We start from the raw sequence: 23848 nt of genomic DNA on the forward strand, positions 1-23848 counted from the left end.
TTAGCCATATTGGCAGGGATAAGTGGGACAACGGGGATAAATGGAACAACAGGGATAACAGGGATAACAGAAGTAACTGGAACAGCGGTAGTGGTTTTTGTAGTATGTGCAGTGAATGGGGGTGTGGAAGGAGTGCTATGAGATGTGGATGATGAACCAGGGGAAACAGGGGGTTGAACGAAATAAGACCTTAACAGGAGTTGGAACACAGCTTGGGAGGGTTGCTTCAGGACTCAAATCAGCAAAATCTTCCTGTCTTTCTTGCTTCCTAAGGATCTTTGGGATTAGGTTCGGATTTTCAAAAGTAGCTGGCGGGTCTGGATCTGGATTTGACCTTGTATATCATGGATTCTTCTTGGGAGCTAGCTTCCGAACTTGTTTTTTTTTGGTATTTTTCTGGGAATTTTTTTAGAATTGAATTAGCGAGGAACTAATCAGATTTTGGAATAGCTGTGTATAGCTTAAAACTAGCATGAAGATTGACTGAAGCAGCTTTTATCTACTCCTATAAATGTAAAAAAAGAACAGTTTCAAAGGCTTCCTGGCTGACATTCAGGCTTCATCTGTAGTTTTCAGGAATATACAGCAATTAGAAAATCGATTTTTTCCAGTGGATTTTTACAACCTTCTTCGTGAAATTAACTGAGGAGGTTCCCCAGTGGAGCTTTCCAACTTGATTTATGAAACTATTTGAGGATGTTCCCTAGTGGAGTCACCATTATGTTATCACTCAGGTTGTCCTTAAGCTCCAGAAAGGATACGGCCGAGGTAACCACAAACCAACTTTGGACTGCAGGTTCTAGCCCACCTGCAGTCAGAGAGGGCTCTCTCTTTCTGATTTAGCTTTGTTGATGATGATTTTAGGCTAGCTATTGAGTTCATGGGTTTTTGTTTGTGTTTTGTTTGTGTTTTGGTGGGAAGATTGATGTTTTTCAGATAAAGAGGCAGGTGTAGTGTGAAAATTTCAAACCATTGGGCGTGGAGTCAAGGAGTAAAACTGCTGGTGCGTTTTCTTGGTCACAAGAGGAATAAGGAGCAAGGTAGCTGCACATGGAACAATGTTTCAGGTTTAAAGGATGGAAAGAATGCTAAGTAAGGAGAGGCAATTAAGAATCTCTCAATCAGCTTAACAGAGAAGGATGAATGAGCTCTATTTAGGGGCAGTAAAGAATCCCTAGATAACTGTCAAACACATGTGAATTAGGGTAAATATGAGCCAGGGGGAATTCATATTCATGTCCAATTCAGTTCAGATGAAAACATAAAGAAATAGCAGAAATTGAGCCTAGAGTGCAGTTAAACAAGTTCTAAGCTAATCTTTCTTTTTGCTATTTAGATGGTGAAAATGAAACAGAGGTAAGAAGCACTTATTGAGTCATGCTGCAGCACAAGAATTCCATCATTCAGTTCCCAGAGACCATTAACAACACATTAGACAGTCATTCCTCCAACCTCTTCAGCAATCTTTGATTAAAGAAAAGTATCAGACATACAATGTGAGTCTCTAGTGAAAAGTTATCAATCGACCAACCCTTGAAACAATAGAGAGGGTGGTATATATAGGAAAAAACGCTCCTAATTTGTTTATTCACAGTTTGAACTAAATAGGTCTGAAAAACATGATTACTTTAACCTAATCCTATCTAGAAATAAATGCACGAAAATATCTTGAGCTGCACTGAGGGCGGTCGTATCAAAACTGAGTAAATGTGTTGTCCTCAGTGGCTTGGTGCAGTGTTTCTATAATAATTGTGCATGGGCTTTTGCTCCATTGTAGTTCGGTGACTTTAAAAGATTTAACTGTGATTTGAGATCTGGGATGGGCTTACACCGCCTGATTTGACTTTGTTGGCTGCCATTCAATGTAACTTGCTTTGGGATCTGAAGGTTTCCATTAAAAAAAATCCATCTGATACTCTTTGACAAATGAATTAGGTTTCTTCTCTCCTTCGCTGTGGGTCTAATCAAAATTTAAGGGCCACTGTTTTTCCCTCTGTTTCTTTCGAAAATGTCTTCTGCTCCTTTCTGCATGCTTCACGAAGAAAAATGGGTCATTCGGCGCCTTTCGGGCTTGATAGGGCCTGCGCAATGAGGGGTTTTCCACTTCAGCCCTTTTCCCGTAGCCATGCGCGATTAGCGCTAGGCACCAATTGTGCATGAAAAACTGCCTCAGAAACTGATTCCGGGCTTCCTAAGCATGATTTTCGCCTTTCACTCCAAAAGCTGATGATGACGTCAGCATGACGTAAGCAGGCGAGACCTAGTACGATGGATGACATCAGCATGATGACGTTAACATGTACGGTGGATGATGTGGTAGGGACATGGTGGTAGTGACGTGGCAAGGATGACTCGGCAGGAGGCCGACGTGTGCAGATGATGTGGCGAGGTCCTGGCACAGTCGTCAAGGGGGGGACAGGCGGTTTATGGTTTTCGTCGGACCGCCTTTGCTACCGGGGCAGTTTCTGTCAGAGCGGCTCCGACGCAATAGAATGCGGATGTGCGTCCTTCTGTACGGGGAGAAAACCACTGCAATATTGGAGGCTAATGTCTGAATGCAGGGGGCACTCTGAAATCGGCGAGAGCCGTCGGATGGGGAGGGGCCAGATCGGAGGGCTGACGGGATAGTTATATGGCGGGTGGTTAAAGGACGGGGCCCGCCCAAATATTTAATGAAGAATGCGATGCGGTGGGGGTTTGAACTTAGGAAAGTGGGTTTTGGGGTTTTTATATAAGGCTCGGGCGGGGTAAATGCTTTTAAATAATGTTTAATAAAACTTTTAAACATTAATTTTTGAGAAATGATTGCGGAGGGGAAAGATAGAAGGTTTTGAGGGGTAAAGGGGTGAATGAGGAAGGTTATTAGCCTAACCAAATGTTAGGCTAACCCTAGGACACGGAAGGCTAATGCTGGGTTCCGGATGAACTCAGCATTTCCAAGACTTTGATAAATATGGCTATAATGCCAAGGGATGGGAATATATACATAGGGGAGTTATATAGTGCTTTTAGTAAGGGGAAGGGGAAATGATGTAGGGAGTTAAATAGTATAGTTAGGAATTAATATGAATTTGTGAGATGAAGTGTGGGGGAGAGCCTAAGTTTCTGAACTGAACTTAGACATAGGGAGTGGATGAAAATGTGAAGAAATTATTTTTACCCAATAAATGTGGTTTCTTTTCATCAAGGAAAGCCAAAAATTGACTTATTTTTTCACAAAAATGAAAAGATGACAGGACTGTTGGACAGATCCCAAGGTCCTCAATGGGATGTTAGTGAGTGATTTGGGGAAAGAAGAAGGGGAGTTAGTAATGTCTAGCTTGAGTTCCTCCAGGTGAAAAACTGCATCATGACTGTGATCTGAAAAGGTATAACACTTTAAAACACAAAATTGATCATGAATCATCATCCTGCAACCTCAAAAACTACCTACCCAGTCTACTTTTCCTAACATTTTTTCTTCTTTTTGGTTTGGGTGCACTTAGACTTGCAGACCTAGTTTTACAAATTTTTTCTTTTTTCTATTCTCCTATCTAAGTCTACACTTATTTTTGCCAAGGACCCAGATTAAGCAGTTGGGCTCCTTTGATTCTCTACCTATCTACAAATCTGCCAAGATTAAACTGTTTGGACAGATATCATTCTCTATATTCTAAAACAGGAAATTGAAACCTAGGGAGGCCAAGATTAAACTGTTTGGCCTTCCCTTAACTGAAAGAAATCTCCAAAAAAGGAATGCCGCAGCGACACTTAGACTAGCACACTTCATGGCATCTTGTGGAAATATGGAACACTGCAGCCTGCAAAGTATGACATATTTGGCATGTAAAAATGTCAATCCTGAAAAACGAACACCTGTTGCAACAGGAGGCTAACAGGACCAATGGTGATATGACCGGTGAACGGAATAACCCAACCTAACTCAATCATGGTGACGGAGTGAAAGTGTCACGTTCAAGGGCAACCTGCTACCAATGAAGCTATTCAAGTTTTCTTCCCTTTTTCCCTTGTCATTGCTGACCAGTACCTCTTTATTTTTATCAAGCTTGAGAAGGATAACATATGCTTGTTCTATAATTTGCCCTTCAGGCAAACCTGTTTCTATGTTTTAACGATCCTAGCGATAGTGAAACTCGCTCTTGTCTACATGGACAAGTTTGTCGCTAAGTTTTAACGAGTTTAACGATAAAGATAACTTGGTCCTTTTCAATTTTAGAGAGTCTAAAAGGGACGGAAAGGAAACTCCCATGGTCCTTTTTCGTAATGTAATCCTTTAAGTCCGAAAAAGTGTAAAATAATACGAAAGGGATGACCTTTCGATAGTTTTAATGAGTCGAACAAGACAAGAGCTTGATCTTTTTGTGTAATAATCCCTCAGGTCCAAAAAGATTAAAATCTAGAGGAGGGATGGCACTTCTGGTCGCTTTAACGAGTTGGAGAGGCCAATTGCTTGGAAATCTTTTCATATTTTACGAGTTAGATGAAAAGAGCTTAAAGGAGACTCATTTTTTGAGGAACGAGTGATGTTTTGGATAGCAACTGGTTCCAGGTAAGGTTTGGAACTTTTCAATCACGGTAGTGTAAAGAACGTGGCTAATAGAGTCACTTGTCACAGTTGTTCCTCAAAAGGGTAAACAATCAAATGGATGTGTATGATCGGCTAAAAAATAGTGGAGGTGATGGTAAGAACATGACCAGGGTTCAAAAGATGATAATTATGCGATCGCAAAGATTATTTACTGAACGTGGGGTTCATTTTTTAATGATCTTGAACTCTATGGAAACACTTGCTCATTGCTAGGTTTATTTTTTAACAAGCTTGAACTTCGCGTAAAACTGCTCATGGCGAGGTTTATTTTTTAACGAGCTTGAACTTTGTGTAAAACTGCTCATGCCAGTTGTATAATAAGGATGTTTCACCAGTAGGTTCATTTTTTAGGGAGCTTTCCCCATGCGCAACTTTGCTCCAGAACCTTTGATTATGCAAGCTAGGAATGACCAACCTACCAGTTTAAAGGGTTAAGAGCCTACAAACTAAGAAAATAAATGGTTGCTTTTCACTTGCATGCAAAAAGGTTTGATGCCCCTAGGTATAATGAAATAGAGTTTACAGGTTACCATACGAAAGTTCTTGTATTAGCAAGATTGTTTCATCTGCGTCGCAGACAAAACACTTCCTTGGATCTATCCATCGAAATGGACAAAGGTGATTCTAGTTCCAATCACCTAACCCTTGACAGAGGAATCCTTTTCCAGTCTGATCCATCTTCCTAGACAGACAGGATTGTCAAACTAGTCATATTCCAACACGGAAACCCACCTTATATTTGAGGTTTTCCTACCGAAGTAGACTAGAGTGCATGCCTCCTAGGTTTCAGTCACAACCACCGAATTACTCATGATCATCCGGTGGACAAACTGGAGATTTATTATACATTCCTTTTTCAAAAAGACCAGTTAGGGATGGCATTTGACTAATAGCTGTGTTGGAACTAGGGAACGAAAGTTGGTCTACAAGCTGGACCACTCTTCCTTCATGTGGAAAACACATCACTCAAAAGAGTGAGGAAACAATAGCTCCGATACTATAAATGTAGTCACGCCCAAGGAGTAGATTGTAATCTAGAGGTCCTTGGACTACCATCACGTTCAGATAAATGGTTTTCCTTCTCAAAGTTATAGGCAAATTTGGAAGGATCCCTAACGGTCGACTGGTTCCTCTGTTGAAGCTTGTCAGATTTTGAATCTCAGCCAGAAGCGATGGTGAACCAAGCGCTTTCCAAGCAATGGAGGAAAGGATACTCACAGAAGCCCCTTCATCTATAATAGTGCCAACCATGATCATTTTGTAAGCTTGTACTATGATTCAAAATGGTACATTAGATGGTAGGCAGGGTCTGCCTAGTAGATTCCAATTGAAGGAAATGACTAGATTGCTCGGAGGTGGGACCGAATAAATGGCTGGATGAAACTCTGATGAAATTCCTTCCTACGGTAAAGGAATGGGTATATTGCCCCCATGTTCATCGGAGTCTATGTTTACGAAGATAATTTGAACGATGTCGTTCTCATTCTCTTTGGTGACAGTATCATCTGAAGGTGGGCCCTCTGAAGACAAGATTGGGTCGACTGCTACCTAGACCTATTGACTTTGGTCCGGTGTGGACTCAGAGGGTTTATCTTCAATGATAGGTGCTTTGATCGACAACAGTGGTGTGTTAGTCGGATTTTCAACTAGCGATGGACTCGGCAAGAGTTTCTTGTATCCAGGAGGAAGTCAATGTTGTGATGTAGGACGCTCATCCAAGACTCTTTTAGCTTCGTCTAGGAAGGGACAACGGTGGAGGGCATGATCGCCTTCACACAATCTACAAGGAAATTTGGATCTTCCTTTTTGTCCATTGACTTCATTTTCACTAGTTGACGGTGTGCTCTTGACATGATCGTTAGTGGTTAAAGACACCGGATTGTGTAAACGGGGAGAGCAGTCCCTCAGGATCCGTGGGATACAGGGGCAATCTCAATGATAGTGGTCTCCCTTGCAAATGACACATGGATATTTAGGTTTAGAAGGTGAAGTGTGTGGATTTTCACCAGACGATGCACGGTTGCCCCCTTTCATCGTTGGATTCTTCTTCTTCTCCTCCTTCCCTTTCTTCTTCTTCCTAGTTACTTGGTTTTTGGCGTTACTATCTTCACCAAGCGAAGTGGAAGAAGGAGAGGTAGAAACAAACGAAGTAGAAAGTTGGGGAGCAACTTCATCTGGTTGTTGATTGGATTGCTGAGGAATCGCGGTGTTTTGTATGACAAAGGTCGAGAAGAGCCATATAGGCAGGTCAATTGTGAGTCCTGGAAGGGACAATGTGGCCATGTGTGGAGCACCAATATCCCCCCAGGAGGAGAAGGGAGTAGGATTTCTCCAAAGGGGAAATCCTTGATTGGTAGACTCCATTTCTCAACCTAAAGACCAATGAGGAAATAGTGACGTTATTCCGATTAAAATAAATTTTATGACGCTTTGGCACAGCTTGCTTCTTAAATTTTTAAGAGTGGAGAAAAAGCTAAAGATGACTCTAGTCGCCTTTGATTTTTAATGAGCTTGAAGTGACAAGTGCTTAGATGGACCTTTTCTTTTAAGGAGTTTGAAAAGGAACGAAAGTGATTGCTCTAGAAATCTAGACAGAGGGATTACCAAACCAATCGCAAAACTGCAAAGTACTTTTTACGATATGGCAACCAATCTTCCCGAATGTTGTGTTCAGTGCATTGCAATCAATAGGGTGGCAGGCACGGCTTCCTAAGGATAAAGGATGTAGCCTATTATGGTCTCTCAATATATACTCGACGGTACGTGGTAGCACAAGTCCATACTGGCGCTTGTCATCTCAAAGAGGAGGAATCACCTAACCTACGATGAAAGCGATAGTTACCAGGCTTTACGACACCAGAATACATATCTAGCCTAGAATTCTAAATGTTGTGCGTTAGGTTCCAAAGCGTTTTTATGTTCATTGAAGTTTATTTTACAGTTGATCTTTCTTAAGAAGTTTTCCTTTAAGGTTCACCACGTGATGTAGATATGAAATTCGTAAATATGTAATCTAAGATGATAAACAATCATTTGCTTTCTTTTTGCAATGAAAATCCCAGCTACTAAGGAAAGAGAGATGAAATTCTTTCAACATAGAGCAAAGAGCACACACTAGATGCACTTTTCCTAAATCAACTTGAGCATGTAGTCTTAATGCAAATGCACATGCATGTATTGTTTTTCAGTTTCCTTAATGTGAGAATGACAAAAAGAAAACAAAGTATAGATCTGAACTAACTTCTTTCGAAGCGACAGTACTAACAATTTTCTTTTCAAAAAATGAAAGTAAAGTTAAGACGACACTTTGCGATTTTGAATTTAACTTGTTTTCAACACTTGAAATACTAATAATTCAAATAAAATACAATGGAAAAAGTGTATTCGAATATCTAAAAGAGGAATGCTTTGTGACACTCTTTTTCTCGAATGAAAATGACACTTGCGACACTTTCAAATCAAAAGACGATAGTTTGATTAAGCTACTATTTGCAAAGGAGAACTGTAAATGATGAAAAATACATTAAAAAACATTCACAATTCCTTCTGATGGAGGCTGAATAATGCAAAGGAAGATGGTTTCAACAAAGATATACTGATCATAGACAACAAAACTATTGAATAAAGCTGAAGATAATGAAGAAAACGCCAAAATCTGGAGGCAGAAACAGTCTTAGTAAATCATCGCACCTATAACATAGGGAAACAGGGATGCATCTCACCTACAACACACGGGAGGTGTGATGCATCCAGGTTCCCAAGAAGAGACAGTGCGATGGTCCTAGGATGAGACTGTGCTTGGTTTTTCACTCATAGTTTGTAGCTAAGTTCAGGGGTTTAAGTTTAGCTAATGACAGTCAGTAAACACAAAGTATAGGGGGTGATCTAATGAGGTTATTTAAGCTACCACAAGGGCACTTAGTATGTTTGCAAGCTAGATGTTCAGTTCATAAACCAACTTGGAGATTGACTGAATCAATGTTGATCTACTTTTCATTCGCATAGCAAAAGCAGTTTGAAGGCTACCTAACTTAACTTCAGGCTCCATCTGTGGTTTATAAAGCAAACAACAGTAACAAAACAAACAAACTATTTGCTCCATAGTGGAGTCGCCATTTTGTTATCGGGAAAACGAGTATCCATTTAGAGCTGCTAGTCCCACTAAGATGGGTAGCTATCTTATAAACAAAAGAATTAAAGTTACTTATGTTTTCCTTTATGAGAGATAGATGAGAGAGAAGCTTAGAACACCAACCTCAGTCTTTCGCTAGTCTCCTTGCTTGTTTCCTCTCTCCTTTGATGAAGCTTTCACCACTCTTTTCTCACTTTTTCCACTTCAAAGAACACCTGTAGAGTCAAGGCAGCAAAATACCATCAAAGCATAGAGATCTATAACCATAAATAATGTAGGATCAAATGTACATTAACCATATAAATGCATACACAAACAAGATTCAGAGATATACAAGCATATGGAGGAAAAATCAAATAGCTTTATTGATAGAAGTAGTAGAAGAAAGGATTACAACCAGGCTGTCTGATCCAGCATCATCCTCCCGGCATGAAGGCCCTCTTCACCTCATACAAAGGAAGATCACCCAACAATGTCTTCAAAGAGAAATGAACAGCGCTTCCTTGCAAATTACAAAATTCTAGACACTGGATCTCTTGGATGAGGGATCCATATATAGATGTTTACAGGAGAGTGAGTCAGCTTCTGGGAATTTTATTAGTGTCATTTTACTGATATTTCTTGGTTCCACTTGGAGATTTCAGATCTCTTACTCATCCTTGGGCGAATTCAAAGAGGCAAGTGTCATATGAGCAGTTTTTAGAAGATTCTCTGGGTTTCCACCTAGCACACTGCTTTTGTCATTTGTCTACTCTCGCTCATCACACCCTATAGAAGGGATTTCCGTATGCATTTCACCCCCTGTGTGTAATAGTTGAGATGCATCGCAGCCTATGCATGGAGCAGTCTGTATGGTCCAGTTTTGACCAGTTCTGAGTAGTTTTTCATGGAGAACTTCTGGGAGATGATGTAATCAGTTGACCTTGTTCCTTTAGGGTATGAAACAACACTTTTAGGGGTTAGAAGCCCTTGGTTTAAGGACATATGTGATTGGTGTTATAGTTCCCAAATATGTCTATAAAAACCATATCACCACCATCATTGTCATCTTTAAACACTGATAAATGCAAAGACAATTGTGTCTATCCTAAAGTCAGAACAACTATTATTCCTACTATGCATGTGTATGCTATAACAGACCAAATGCAGAGAGTCTCTTCTTCAACCCATCTAGGAAGCACTCTTGGTTCTTCATCAAGCAATGCTTAATCACCACAACAAAAACAGGTTGGGAAACCTCCTGCTATTATTCATCTCATTGCTCAACATGTTTATCCTCCACCTCTTGCTAGCCATGAAGAAGTTTTGGCCAACAGGAACTTGTTTATGAACACACTCACAAAGCTTCACGTGACACTTGGAACTAGGTTGATGTAAGTTTCTATCTTCTCCTTTCTTCAACACCATGCAATCTTCATTTTAGGTTCCTCAAGGCTCCAAGATTACAAATTTTTCGCGTTGATAAATGGCTAATATTACATTTTTGATATGCTTGACATTTTTTTGTGGGTTCCTTGTAACACTATAAACACATGCATTTCTATATGGGTTCTCAGGTATCTACACTTGCATGAGTTGGTCCTCACAAAGTTTCACATGACACTGCGCAAACCCATTCACGTAGTTCACGAGAGCATGTCAAGGACATGCTCTCTGAAAACTGCAATGAAATAGTTTCTATACTTTCAAGATAATTCTCGCTACTCTTTCTTGATCAGTGATATATCTGAATATCGACTTTGGCCATTGTCATGTTCATTTCCTATGAATGATTTTTATTTTTAAACTCCAACTAGCTTGTTGTTAAACAAATTAAAGATTTGATGAGAAACATATAGCTTTCAAAGCTCTTTTCTAAATCTATTTTCTTGAGAAAATTTGTCTTTTTACTTTAGGTACTGTAGATTGCTACCGTGTGACATATGATATGATATAATTGCCTCGATAAATAGACAAAAGTTTTGTAGAATGTAGTCTTTTTTAAATCTAAATAAATATAATTTCCAAATACAAAGTTTATTAATTAAGAACGTCTTTTATATTTATTAGGTAAGTTATGATTATTTTTTAGTAGGGGATTTTGTGTACGTTGATATTGTGTTGTGTCTTTGGTTTCTATTAGGTAACAATAGTTAAGAAGGAATGTATTCTTGAGTAGTAGTTACACATCTTATTCTACTGTTGACATGGATCTCCATGGTTTTCAAGCATGGCAAAAAAAACGCAGATGTCAGTGGGATCTCCAAAGTCAGTCTTGGATGAATGTAATACTAGTGATGATTTTGATTCCTTGTCAGATAAAGAATGTCACAAGTCAAATTCAAATAAACAGAAGTAACTCGAGAATGAAGGTGAAACTATTTCTTTCAGTCCAAGTCAATTTTTTTGATTTGTTGGTTGATGTTGTGTTTTGAGTGCGGACATGTGAAATTCCAAATTGCATGTTGGTTTATGTGAAGGGGGAATATATATATATATATATATATATATATATATATATATATATATATATATATATATATATATATATATATATATATATATATAGATATCCTATGCCATTCATGGTTTCTGGAGATCCATGTTACATTTACATAGAAGTTTAGATATCATTCATATATCTAAACACCCAACAACAACAACATTGAGATTTTTCTTTCACTCAACCTATAACATATTGCATCTATCTTCATCAATGCTCTTCTTCCATATGCTATCCACTTATGACATTTCCTTTGCAATATTTGGTGCATTTTTTAGTTGTAGGTCATTTATAGGCTATAAATGTCTTTAGAGTTTCACTTCTAATTGAATATTCAACTTAACATATTGATTATCTTATATGTAACTATTTTTCCCTCCACCCACATTTCATAACTTCCATAACCATTAGGTAGGGACCTGCAACTTTGATGTTGCTTTGCTTGTTTAGTAAAAGATTTTTGAGACTTTAATTTATTGAAAGTTGTAGAATTTACAATTTATGAAGTTTCAAGGTGTAATTTTTAAAAGTCTAATTATTTAAAGGGTGATATCTCAATGGAAGAGCATCTGATTTACAAGCAGGAGGTTGGTGGTTCAATTCAATCATGCCCTAATATCGATATGAAATGGCAACGACCAATTTTTGGTGATGGATGCTTTTTTTCCCATCACCAATGAGTTTATGGTGACAGTTTTTGACCCTCAACAAAATATGAAATGGTGATGGTCAACAAACGCCACCATATATACGCATGAATAGTGATGAACATGAAAGGTCTGTAACCATAAATCATTGTTGTTGATATGAAATGATGACAGTGATTGTCCATCATTATAGGAATTATTTGTGATAGACCTTGAATGTCACCATAACACCTATAATTTTGGCAATGCGGCTTTTGGTGATGGTCAACAAATGTCACCATATATGCACCAATAGTGGCGACCATGAAATTCAATCCACAACAATAAATTTTTGTAGTTCATATGAAATAGTGACTATCACTATCTGTCATTATAATATTTGTGACGGACCTTGAATGTCACCATAAAACCTATACTTTTGGTGATGTCACCTTTGGTGACGTTTAGTTTTTGGTGATCGAGGCTATGGTCTGTCACCATTTCTCATATGAAATGGTGACAGTCGCTATCCCTCATTATAAATCATTATTGGTGACGGAATTTGAATGTCACCACAACACCTATACTTTTGGCAACACCACCTTTGGTGATGTTTAGTTTTTGGTGACCAAGGCTATGGTTTGTCACCATTTATCATATGAAATGGTGAAGGTCGCTATCCCTCATTATAAATCGTTATTGGTGACAAACTTTGAATGTCACCATGTTATGTGTATTTTTGTAACTACGGATAAACACAATTTCCCTAGATGGGTAGCTACATCTAGAACAACAGATTTAAAGTGCTTAACTTTTTTCTATAGAAGATAAATAAGACAAGAGACCTATTTGTTATATTTCACTTTCCCTTTTTCTCCTTTGTATGGTTCTTGTCGCTCCTTCTCAAACTTAGTCTGCTCAACAAGTACCTACAATCATAAATAGCAAACAAAAACCAATCAAAGCAAGAGATTTATCTACTATAAGAAAATGGAATTGAAAGAATTTACACATATAATCATTGTACATGAAGACAAGAATATGGGAAAAGGTGTAAACAACTTTATTAAGTAGAAGGAAGAATTACAACCATGAAGTCTGATCCATTATCACTCTTCCAGCTTGGGGTTCCAACCAACATCACATCAAAATCACAACACTCTGGGAACATAACAATACTTGCTTACAATCTCAAACCTCACACCAACAGTATATCCTTACAAATTCTCAAAGTCTAGCCCCTGATCACTTGTATGAGTGATCAATTTATATGAAAATGGAAGAGGTTTGGTCATAAATGAGGGTATTGAATGGCCTTCCAAACTTAGAGTTAGTTTCCACGGAGGAAAGGATGAGAGGATAGGAGGTTACTTAACTCATTCCCTATCCAATTTTGATCTCATGGGAGATGATAAGTGTGCGAATCTTCTAGATGGCTCCAGAAGATAAGAATATTCCAAGAACCCTATGATGATTTCGCTCAATCTTTCCCAGCACAGGTCAAAGTGGGCCTAAGTGCTTTGGAAAGCACCCTGACATGGGCCTACCTGCACTGAAGCACACTTACCCCTGACCAAGGCTGCGCTGGTCCCTCAAGGAGGAATTTCTGGAGGGCTTTAGGCCAAGAAACTCTCAGGGAAGGAGGCATTCAAAGTGATGACTTGTCTAGCGCATGTAGCAACTGAATTAGGGTTTGATGAGCCCTAATAGTGCTGATATGAATGATGGGAGTGATGTGCCCAAATGAATCTGTAATAACTACCCCCTACAACATGAATTCGAAAATAATAATGTCAAGTGATATTCTTTACGATGTGATGAGAAGGTTCTGAAGTGGATGGTGACCTGCATCAATTACAATACATAATATCATGATATTTGATTTTTTCTCATGAATTGTTGAGAGAGGGCATATCCATGCTAAGCATATAAACTTTCATTACAAGTACATAGATATTCGTCTACAGATATAGACCCATGATCAGATGACCATCAATGTAAAGCCATTGTATGGATGATTTGGCACTTTCCTAAAATCATAGCCCAGATGGATGAAAATAGATCTAGGGTATTCTATCTCGTTCAATCGTTCACTCAAGTACGATTCTAACCATGTGAATATGTGATCTGAAGTCAAACATGGGAAGACACAGTCTAATTACCAGCCAATGATGTACGCCGTTAATAGACGTGAGAGAAATCACTGATAATGATCATGATCCTCAAGGTACTACAGTAAATTCTACATGGTGTGAATGGATGTTTTGATGTCGAACACCATACAAATTCTTTTAGTCGAAGGCCAGTGATGTCAACGTATCGCTAGAAGCGAGAAACCTACCATTGATGTATGCAAGCCTGAAGGTATTGGAAGGGTGTTTCTAAGTCAACTTCTTGGATAATATGTTGATGTTAACAAGAAGTGACTCATCGCAGGAGGGACTTGATGTAACCCACATCAACGACATGAAACAAGTGTAATGATTTTGGAGACGAAATTTGACTGATGACACAAGGTTTATGAATGGCAATCATGAAAATGAAGGTTTATGAGTATTGCAAAGGATGAATTTAACTGAATGACTTCTCTTGAACATGTCAAAGACACTGAATGAATTGGAAGCATTGACCCAAAACCAAAGTAATGGATAGTATGATAGACCAAGGTATGTGTGGAGTACTAAAGAAGGTATGTTTTTGGTAATTATTTCAGCATCTTTTCATTAGAACTTACAAACCTTTTGCATCATGAACTAGGAAAATGATAAGGAATTGTAATAAAACCTGTGAGATTAATGTGCAAAGCGGAAACAATGACAATTGTCATTTTCTTATGCAGAAAGAAGGGAAAACAAAAGACTGTCGTTCTAAAGGAAAGAACAAGGTCGGGTTAACCGTTGTCCCTTTGACGGGGAACCGTATGGAAACAAGGAAAAGAAGATCAAAGCGAATCAACCCTGGAAAGGAAGTGGAGATGTCGGCTCAATGCAAGAAGGATAAGAGATAACTGAGAACTAACAGTTCTGAGAATCCCTCAGGATCCTTTGATCCTGAGGGATCGCTGCTTAAACTATTTTTGCACCTAGACATCTCCGCCTTCATCATTATAAAAGGGGTAGCAATGTTAGCTTGAGCGGGTCGAATCCTTATGTTTTATGTAATTTCTCTGAATATTGAAACTTTGATCATCGAGTCTCGTTGAGAACTGATTTACTGTAATTCCATTTTATGCATTAATACAAACTTGGTTGCTATTTCATCCCTGAGTCTGGAATAACTTCAAGCAGTGTACCCCTAGAGGCTAAGGGCCTGGCCCTGAAGGACACTTGCTCCTGTACTATTACGTTTGGTTTATGCTTGGTTTGCTTATCAGCGTTATTTGGTAATCTGATGTGTTTTGTTGGTTTACATCACATGCTCTGTTATGTTTACTTTATTAAGACAAAACTATTGCATTGACTCTGCAACGTATCACTGTTCTTCTAAGTGTTGATATAATATTGTTAGTCTTTACAGAATATTGTTGCTGTTCAATTACAGAGCCTCTGTGTTGTGCACTTATTCATTGATATTACAGAATTCATCTTAGCGATTATGTTCTTTGAGATTGTTGGATCTATAGAAATTGCTATTCCATTCTGAAACACAGTCATAACTGAGAGTGATAACTGGTTTACCAAGATCAGGTTACTATTAAGGTGTGTCATGTGCATATATGGTTTTGAAGTGCTGTTCTATAATTCATCATTAATCAGTGCTATTCCATTTTGGCGTGTTGTTCAATTCGTCCTTAAGAGTGAAGGATTGCCATTTGATTCCTGTAGGTCATGATTCGTGCATTTGATCTTCTAGACTAAGGTGTTACTGCTTGCTAGACTTAGTTGCTGTTACAATTTCCTGTTTGCTGTTCTATTTCAGATTTGTTGTTCCATTTTAGATTTGCTGTTCTATTTCTTATTTCACTGTTCCATTTCTTATCTGCCATTCCATTTCATGTCCTTTGTTATTTTGGTGTGAAGAACGATCCAGGGCTATAGTGAGCACTGACATTTACTGCCTGGCTCCCAGATCCACGATCTATTCTCTGATTTACCTTAGTTCCATCAATTTACAAAGGGATGAGTTACTGCTACTGAACCCTTGACTGATAAATTGCTTAGTTATCTAAATGTGTAATTTAATCTTTTGAAGTAGTTTGTTGTAAATAAGCATCCATTTACTCTTGTATTTCTGAACACTGTACTACTAGCATTACTCTGGCAAATGATAGCCTCAGACTGAGACACTATTTGAAATAAAAAAATGTTCCTGGATTGACAACTAATGTGAGGTAATTAGAGGTGAAAGAGACCCTTTTTATAGATCGACATTTTGGAGCCATTGCCGGGGAAAGAGTGTAGCAATTTGCTTTTTCCAGAGTAGTGTAAGAACTTGTTAGGGAAGAATTTGGTTTTAAAAACAGAAGGTAAGAACCTACGTGTGGAGCATGTAACAGCCCTGCTCCCCTGCCCGCTTCCTTATAGATTTGATGCTATTTTGTTTGGGTAGAATCTAGAAGTTGATTTGTGTGCATGACTAAGCAGAAAAATCCAGAAAAGAATTCCAAACCTCTACCCAAGCCAGAAAAAGCTAAGGGGCTGGTGACCCTTGGCCGATCAACCTTCATAGACGAAATCTTCAAGAAAGCAGAATCTCCGCCTTCAGTAGGACCCAGAAAAGTTATTTCTAGACAGCTTACTAGTTCCCTTCAGGGCACAGGATCACCATCTGTAGCCTTTGCTCAGGTGCATAGTCAAACTGAAGAGCGGGACTTTCAAGAAATTGAAAATTTTACTCCAGAACTATTGCAAGAAGTGAATTTCAGCAATCTTTGTGAAGGAGGAGGAGAAACAGGGGAAACTGAGGAACCAAAGTCTCCTCTTGGGACAACTCAGCCATTAAACAACCCAGACAAGGGAAGTGCTGCAAAAATCATTGCTGAAGAAACTCAATCTCCTCAGACATTAGGAACTCTCATTATCCTAGATAGAGGAAGTGTTATTAAAACCATTCCTGTTAAATCCATTCCTTATCAACCTAGGAATACCCTCCGAGATATCCCAGAAGTTTATTGGCATATATTCGACCAAATGGCTCAAAATCAGCCAAATACCCGAACCTATACATTGCAATACCCCATAGTGGATACTGCAGCAAATGCGCCCATGAAAGCAATCCCTCTTCAACATATCCCTACATTCCACAGTCTTACATCAGAAGATCCGGATGCATTTCTATTTGAGTTCGATGTATTGTGTAGGGGATATGATTACACCACCGACCCCCAGAAACTAAAATTATGTGCCTCTACATTAAAAGGGGCTACCTTAAGATGGTTTATGGGATTAGGTGGCGGGTTATAAATAACTGGGATCAAATGAAAGAATCTTTTCTAAAGAAATGTCAAGACTATTGCAGGTCTAAAGAACTGAAGGATGAAATATTCCAGATGGTAGCTAGACCAAATGAAACATTAGAGGAGTATGTGGAACGTTTTCAGTATAATCTTCAAAGGTATCCTTATGCATCCCTACCTTTACCTAATAATGTGTTAAAAACAAAATTAATTAGGGACATGAAGGAACAATGGATTGAAACATTAAATATTATGGGAAAAGGAGATATTTATCAGGAAAATTTTGCTGACATTATTGACTTATGTATCAGGAGTTCGAGAGGCAGCACAAGATTGAAACCGACAGAACATGATCGATTTGTAAGAGATAATAAAATTTCGACAGAAGGAGTAACGCGTGCAGAAATTGGAAATCTATTGGAAAATTTTAAAACTGATATACTAGGGACGCTAACTACACAACTTGATGTTATGTAGGCCAAGCAGAAGCAAATGGAGGCAAAACAGAATTTGGCAATCTTCTATCCCCGATGCAGGAAGAAACATAGCCATAAGGAGTGTCCACTAGATGCAGTCCGAACATGCGCCATCTACACAAAAGATCACCTTATGGAAAGTTGTCTCTCACTTCCTAGATTAAAAGCAGTATATAAGGAAGCAGAAGAAGAGCTAGAATCAGTATATTTTCTCAACCACCACCGTTAGTGGTAGCCGCAAAAATATGGTATGTTTTCAGACCTGACCTCTCCTTTTCAGTCTCCGTAGTATAATGCTCAACAATATAATATGTGGCAAAGTCAATCCCTACCCCCGCCCCCAAACTGGTCACCTCAATCATTTCCTTCATCAACCCCGTGGCTGAATCAGGCAAGCCCATCTGGTTGGCCGAATTTTCCCTATACTCCACCATATTGGCAAAGTAATGCATACCCACCACAATGGACTCCGCCTACGTCACAAAGTTTAGCCTAGCAGACAAACTGGCAAAGATCGATGCATCAGCCAGTAGGAACCATGTCACTCCCTCAACCTACACTGCCAACCTTACAACAAAATCCCCAGTCTAATCTGAGACTGCAACTCCCAGCCCAACCCAACCCTAATCAAAATAACAAACCGGTCCAATCTGTCCAAATAATAGAAACATCAGAAATAGGAGCTGATCTGAGGGAGTGTAATGATCTTCAGTTAAGATCTGGGCATATTATTGGAACTGAGGGAGAAAAGACAACCCATGTTGAAAATCAGTTACCCAGAGAACATCTGTCACAAGAAGAGGATGTGAATAAACAATAAACTCATAACCAAACAACCACATCCTCTCCCCCGTTCCCAGAATGATTAATCATACCTTGACCTGCACATTATCCTGATTTTGACATTCTTGGAGAATTACAAAATTTGTACACAAAAATTCCATTCCTCCAAGCCATTAAAGACATTCTGATATATGCAAAGACTATCAAATAATTGTGTGTAAAGAAACCAAGGAGGAATGCAGCAAACAATCTAAGAGTCCAAGTAGTTGGCACTCTATCTGACTTATTATCAAGAAAAGAAATGCCCATTAAATACGAAGACCTAGGAAATCCAATAGTCACCGTACAAATTTATGGTCAAACCTTCCCTAATGCCTTAGTTGATCTAGGAGCTGCAATCAACATCTTAACAACTACTACTTGCCAAAAGCTAGGCATTACATCTGTAGAACCCACCTCTACCTTGTTAGAGCTGGCTGACCGATCTGTGGTTAGGCCAGAGGGCACGCTACATGATGTCATGATATTTGTTGACTCCTGGGAATATCTGACTGATTTTATGGTAATAAATCCCAAAAGCCGACTTGATGGACACCCATTGATTTTAGGTAGACCTTTGCTTGCAACTGCCGATGCCTATATTGGCTGTCGACAAGGCAATATGACCATAACGAGGGGAGAGAATATCAAGAACTTAGCCTTATATCCTCCAGCATAGCCAAGTGCCACAATGATCAAAACTAATAAGCACCCTGTATCATACCTTACTGACAACATTATATCTCCATTAACTATAAAAGAGGCACTTGATTTTAAAGATCAGACAGAGGAAGATGCCATTAATAAATTTATTAGTCAAACTGAATCTAGATCCCACACACAGTGTCACATGATAGAGGCAGCATTCGATAATGAATTAGAAGAAGATCCTCTTAAAGATACACATGATCAAACAATACCTGTTACCTCTGTTGAAAATAGTAAAATTGTGGAAATCGAACTGGGAAAAACCTTAAACATTAATTCCAACCTCACCTCCGAACAAGAAACGAAGCTCATCCATCTGTTGAGGAAACATAAAGAAGCATTTGCATGGGACTATCCTAATATGAAAGGAATTGACCCTCAATTATGTACCCACCACATTTACATAGAAAAAGATGCAAGACCTGTTCGCCAGCCTCAGAGGAGACTTAATCCTCTTCTAAACGATGTGGTAAAAGCTGAACTTCAAAGACTTTTAGATGTCAACTTCATCTATCCTATCTCCGATAGTAAATGGGTCTCTCCGCTTGTGGTGGTACCAATAAAGAATGGGAAATGGAGAATTTGTGTGGACTAAAGAGAACTAAATAAAGCAACACAAAAAGACCATTTCCCTCTCCCATTCATTGACCAAGTATTAGACACTTTGGCAAGAAAGAAATTCTTTTCTTTCCTGGATGGCTTTAGTGGATACAATCAGATCCAGATTGCCCCTGAAGACCAAGACAAAACCACTTTTACTTGTCCTTGGGGAACATTTGCCTACAGAGTTCTACCTTTTGGCTTATGCAATGCTCCTGCCACATTCCAAAGGGCTATCGTCAGCATTTTTGCAAACTTGATAAATGAAGGACTTGAAGTATACATTGATGACTTTACACCATATGGAGACAATTTCGATCGAGCATTGGATACACAGGAAAAAGTCCTACAATGCACTGCATTGCTACGAGGATTTGTTTAAGCCATGAAAAATGCTATATGATGATGACTGAAGGACTTATTCTCGGACACTATATTTCAGCAGCTGGCATTCAGGTAGACCAAGCCAAAATCAAAATAATTTTGCTTATTCCCACTCCTACCACTCAAATGGAGGTACGCAGTTTTCTTGGATTTTCTAGTTATTATAGGAGGTTTATAGAACATTTTTCTCATATTGTTGCACCTCTGTATCCACTAACTAGTAACATTGATTTTCTTTGGACAGAAAAATGTGAACGTGCCTTCCAGGATCTAAAGAAGCTTGTGTCCACAACCTTAGTCCTTCGACAACCAAATTGGGATTTTCCATTTCAGATATCATCTGATGCCTCAGATACAGCCATTGGAGCAGTCCTTGGGCAGGAAGAGGATAAAAAACCATATGCAATTTATTATATTAGCAAAAATTTATCCCCTGCTGAATTAAATTACATTGTTACTGAGAAAGAATTTTTAGCTGTAATACATGCTGTCAATAAGTTTAGACATTACATTACTGGATACCCTGTTATCTTGTATATAGATCATTCTGCCATCAAATATTTAGCAAACAAGCCTATCACAAATGGCAGAATAACTAGATGGCTGATTTTATTGCAAGAATTTGATATTACAATCAAGGATCGACCTGGAAAAGAAAATCCTGTAGCCGATTTTCTCTCAAGAATGCCCAAGCCAATCGATGCAGTAGCAGTTGAAGATCAATTTATGGATGAGCATCTATTTTTTGTTTCTGTTCAAACACACTGGTATGCTAATGTTGCCAATTACCTAGCAGTAGGTAAACTACCGAAACATCTAACCCCTAATGAGCGGAAACAGATTGTTCAAAAGAGTGCTCGATTCTCGTGGGTTGGAGGATACCTGTTCCACACAGGGGCAGACATGCATATCAGAAGATGCATTCGAGAGGATGAAATCTTCGACCTTTTAAAAGCCTGCCATGACGGACCATGTGGTGGACATTTCTCCGATCGCAGAACTGGACATAAGGTCCTGCAAACAGGGTACTATTGGCCTACAATTTTCAAAGATGCAAAGAAATTCGTCTGAGCTTGTGACAGTTGCCAGAGAGCAGAACGCCTTGGTCAGTCCGATGACATGCCCTTGAACCCACAGTTAGTCATTGAACCATTCGAATGATGGGCCCTTGATTTCGTCAGACCAATTAACCCACCGTCAAACCAGAAAACATTTATTTTGGTGGCAACAGAATATGTCACCAAATGGGTTGAGGCAGAGGCATTGCCAAGAGCTACAGAAGATTCTGTCATACAGTTCTTGTTCCATATATTTGTGCATTATGGCCTTCCAAGAGATATAATTACAGACGGTGGACCATAGTTTGCTGGGAACAAAATAGCTGCAACACTCAAAAACTATCATGTCCAGCACAAAATCACTACTCCGTACCACCCACAGGCAAATGGTCAGGTAGAAAGCAGCAATAAAATAATAGAAGCAATCCTAACAAAAACAATTGCATCACATAGACATGATTGGGCTGCCAGACTACCAGAGGCACTATGGGCTTACACAACAACAATGGAGAAGCACCATTGGTTACTCACCTTATCAATTAGTGTTTGGCAAGCAACCCATTTTTCCCATAGAATTCGAAATCCAAACACTACGAACAACACAGGAAGTTGGCTTAGATTTAACTAAGGCACAGATTAATCGATTGCAGTAGATCAATGAGCTCGATGAAACCAGGCTCTCTGCACTCCAAAATACTACACTTATCCAACAGCAACAAGCTAAATGGCATGATGCTCTCATTAAAAATAAAGTCTTCCACGAAAGAGACTGGGCACTTTTGTACGATTCCAGGTTTCAGGACTTTCCCGGGAAACTGCAGCCTCGTTGGTTGGGACCATACGAAATCCAGAAGGTACCTGACAATGTTACTCTTACTCTACTCACTATTGACGGTTCTGGATATGCCTTCAAGGCAAATGGCCACCGAGTTCGCCTTTATCGCAAACCACTCACTCAGGAGTCCTTCTGCCAGCAACTACGCCAAGACTCTGATATGGAAATTTTGGGAGAGGGAGAGAAGTCTTCCTCACCTGTGATTCATTAAGTAATTTATCTCTTTTCACAGTTTGTACATAATTTCTTTTGTTTTTGTACATATTTTTGAATAAAATGCTTTGCCGTTACTTTTTGAAGTAGCAGCAATGTTATTATTTTTGTTGCTCCTTTTCTCAAAGGGACAACGTTTTTCGTTCTGCTGTTCCTTTTCAAAAGAACAACACCTGTTGGATCAGCCATCATTCTACTTTAATTTTGTTCTTTTTCTTTATTTTTGCTTTCTGTTGTTCCTTTTCCAAAGGAACAACGTTTTTGATTCTTGCTATTCCTTTTCCAAAGGAACGATATTTCTCCGTTTTGCTGTTCCTTTTCCAAAGGAACAACATTTTCGATTTTTGATGTTCCTTTTCCAAAGGAATAGAATTTTCGATTTTTGTTGTTCCTTTTCCAAAGGAACGGAATTTGTGTGTCTTACTATTCATTTTCCAAAGGAACAGTGGTTTCGATTTTTGCTATTCCTTTTCCAAAGGAACATCATTTGTGTGTTTTGCTGTTCCTTTTCCAAAGGAACAACGGTTTTGATTTTTGCTGTTCCTTTTCCAAAGGAATGACATTTGTATGTTTTGTTGTTCCTTTTCCAAAGGAACAATGGTTTCGATTTTTGTTGTTCCTTTTCCAAAGGAACGACATTTGTGTGTTTTGCTGTTCCTTTTCCAAAGGAACAACGTTTCTGATCTTTGCTGTTCCTTTTTCTAAAAGGAACACCACTTGTATTTTTTGGCTCTTCCTCTTTGAAGTAGCAACATCCTCGTATTCCTTTTACTTATGCTTGTTCCCCTTGCTATTTTAAATTAAGGATGCTTACTGTTCTTGTTCTTTCAAGTCTTTTGGAATACAGCTATGCACTTATGCAATGGGTACAAAATCACAGCATAATGAAATCAAGTGAATTATTAAATCATTATTTTTATAAGAAATTGCTCTAAATTGGTAAAAGGAAAGAGGGAAGGACACACTTACCCATTATCTTTTGCTGTCATTGCTTCACTAACTCTGCTCTGATTGGTTATCTTTATCATGTTGGTTCCTTTTAAATCCTCTTTGATTATTATTCAGGAATAAGAGCAAAGGGTTTATATCTTCCTATTGAGATGTTAAGAATTTTTCCACCATTCCTACTCTTAAGGAGTGTTGAACCACCCTTTGTGTATAAATGGGATAGTACTTTATGAAAAAGAAAAAAGAAGAGAAAAAAGAGCAAACTGACTTGTTTATATAAAGTTGTCAAATGCAGGATAGGGGGTCTCACCAAGAGCCAGCCTACCATGATCATGAGGAAGAAAGTGAAGTGGTGTTCCCACTATGGCCACCACACCAGGGATATGGTCCAAAAGGTATATCAAATAAAGAACCCTTGGAACAGGAGGTCTCATCACGAGCTGGCCTGCCCACCTTTCGCTCCTTCCTCGTGAATGGCATTATGACTAACTGGTTACCAAGCCAGCATAATGGCCTACATTTTGACATCACACAACACTTCCTAAGCATACACAAAGGATCATGGTTCCATGGGTGAAATA

Source organism: Pinus tabuliformis, chromosome 6 (genome assembly GCF_031772625.1).
Source record: "Pinus tabuliformis cultivar Carrire ecotype Pingquan chromosome 6, CPIR1, whole genome shotgun sequence".
In the NCBI taxonomy this organism is placed as follows: Eukaryota; Viridiplantae; Streptophyta; class Pinopsida; order Pinales; family Pinaceae; genus Pinus; species Pinus tabuliformis.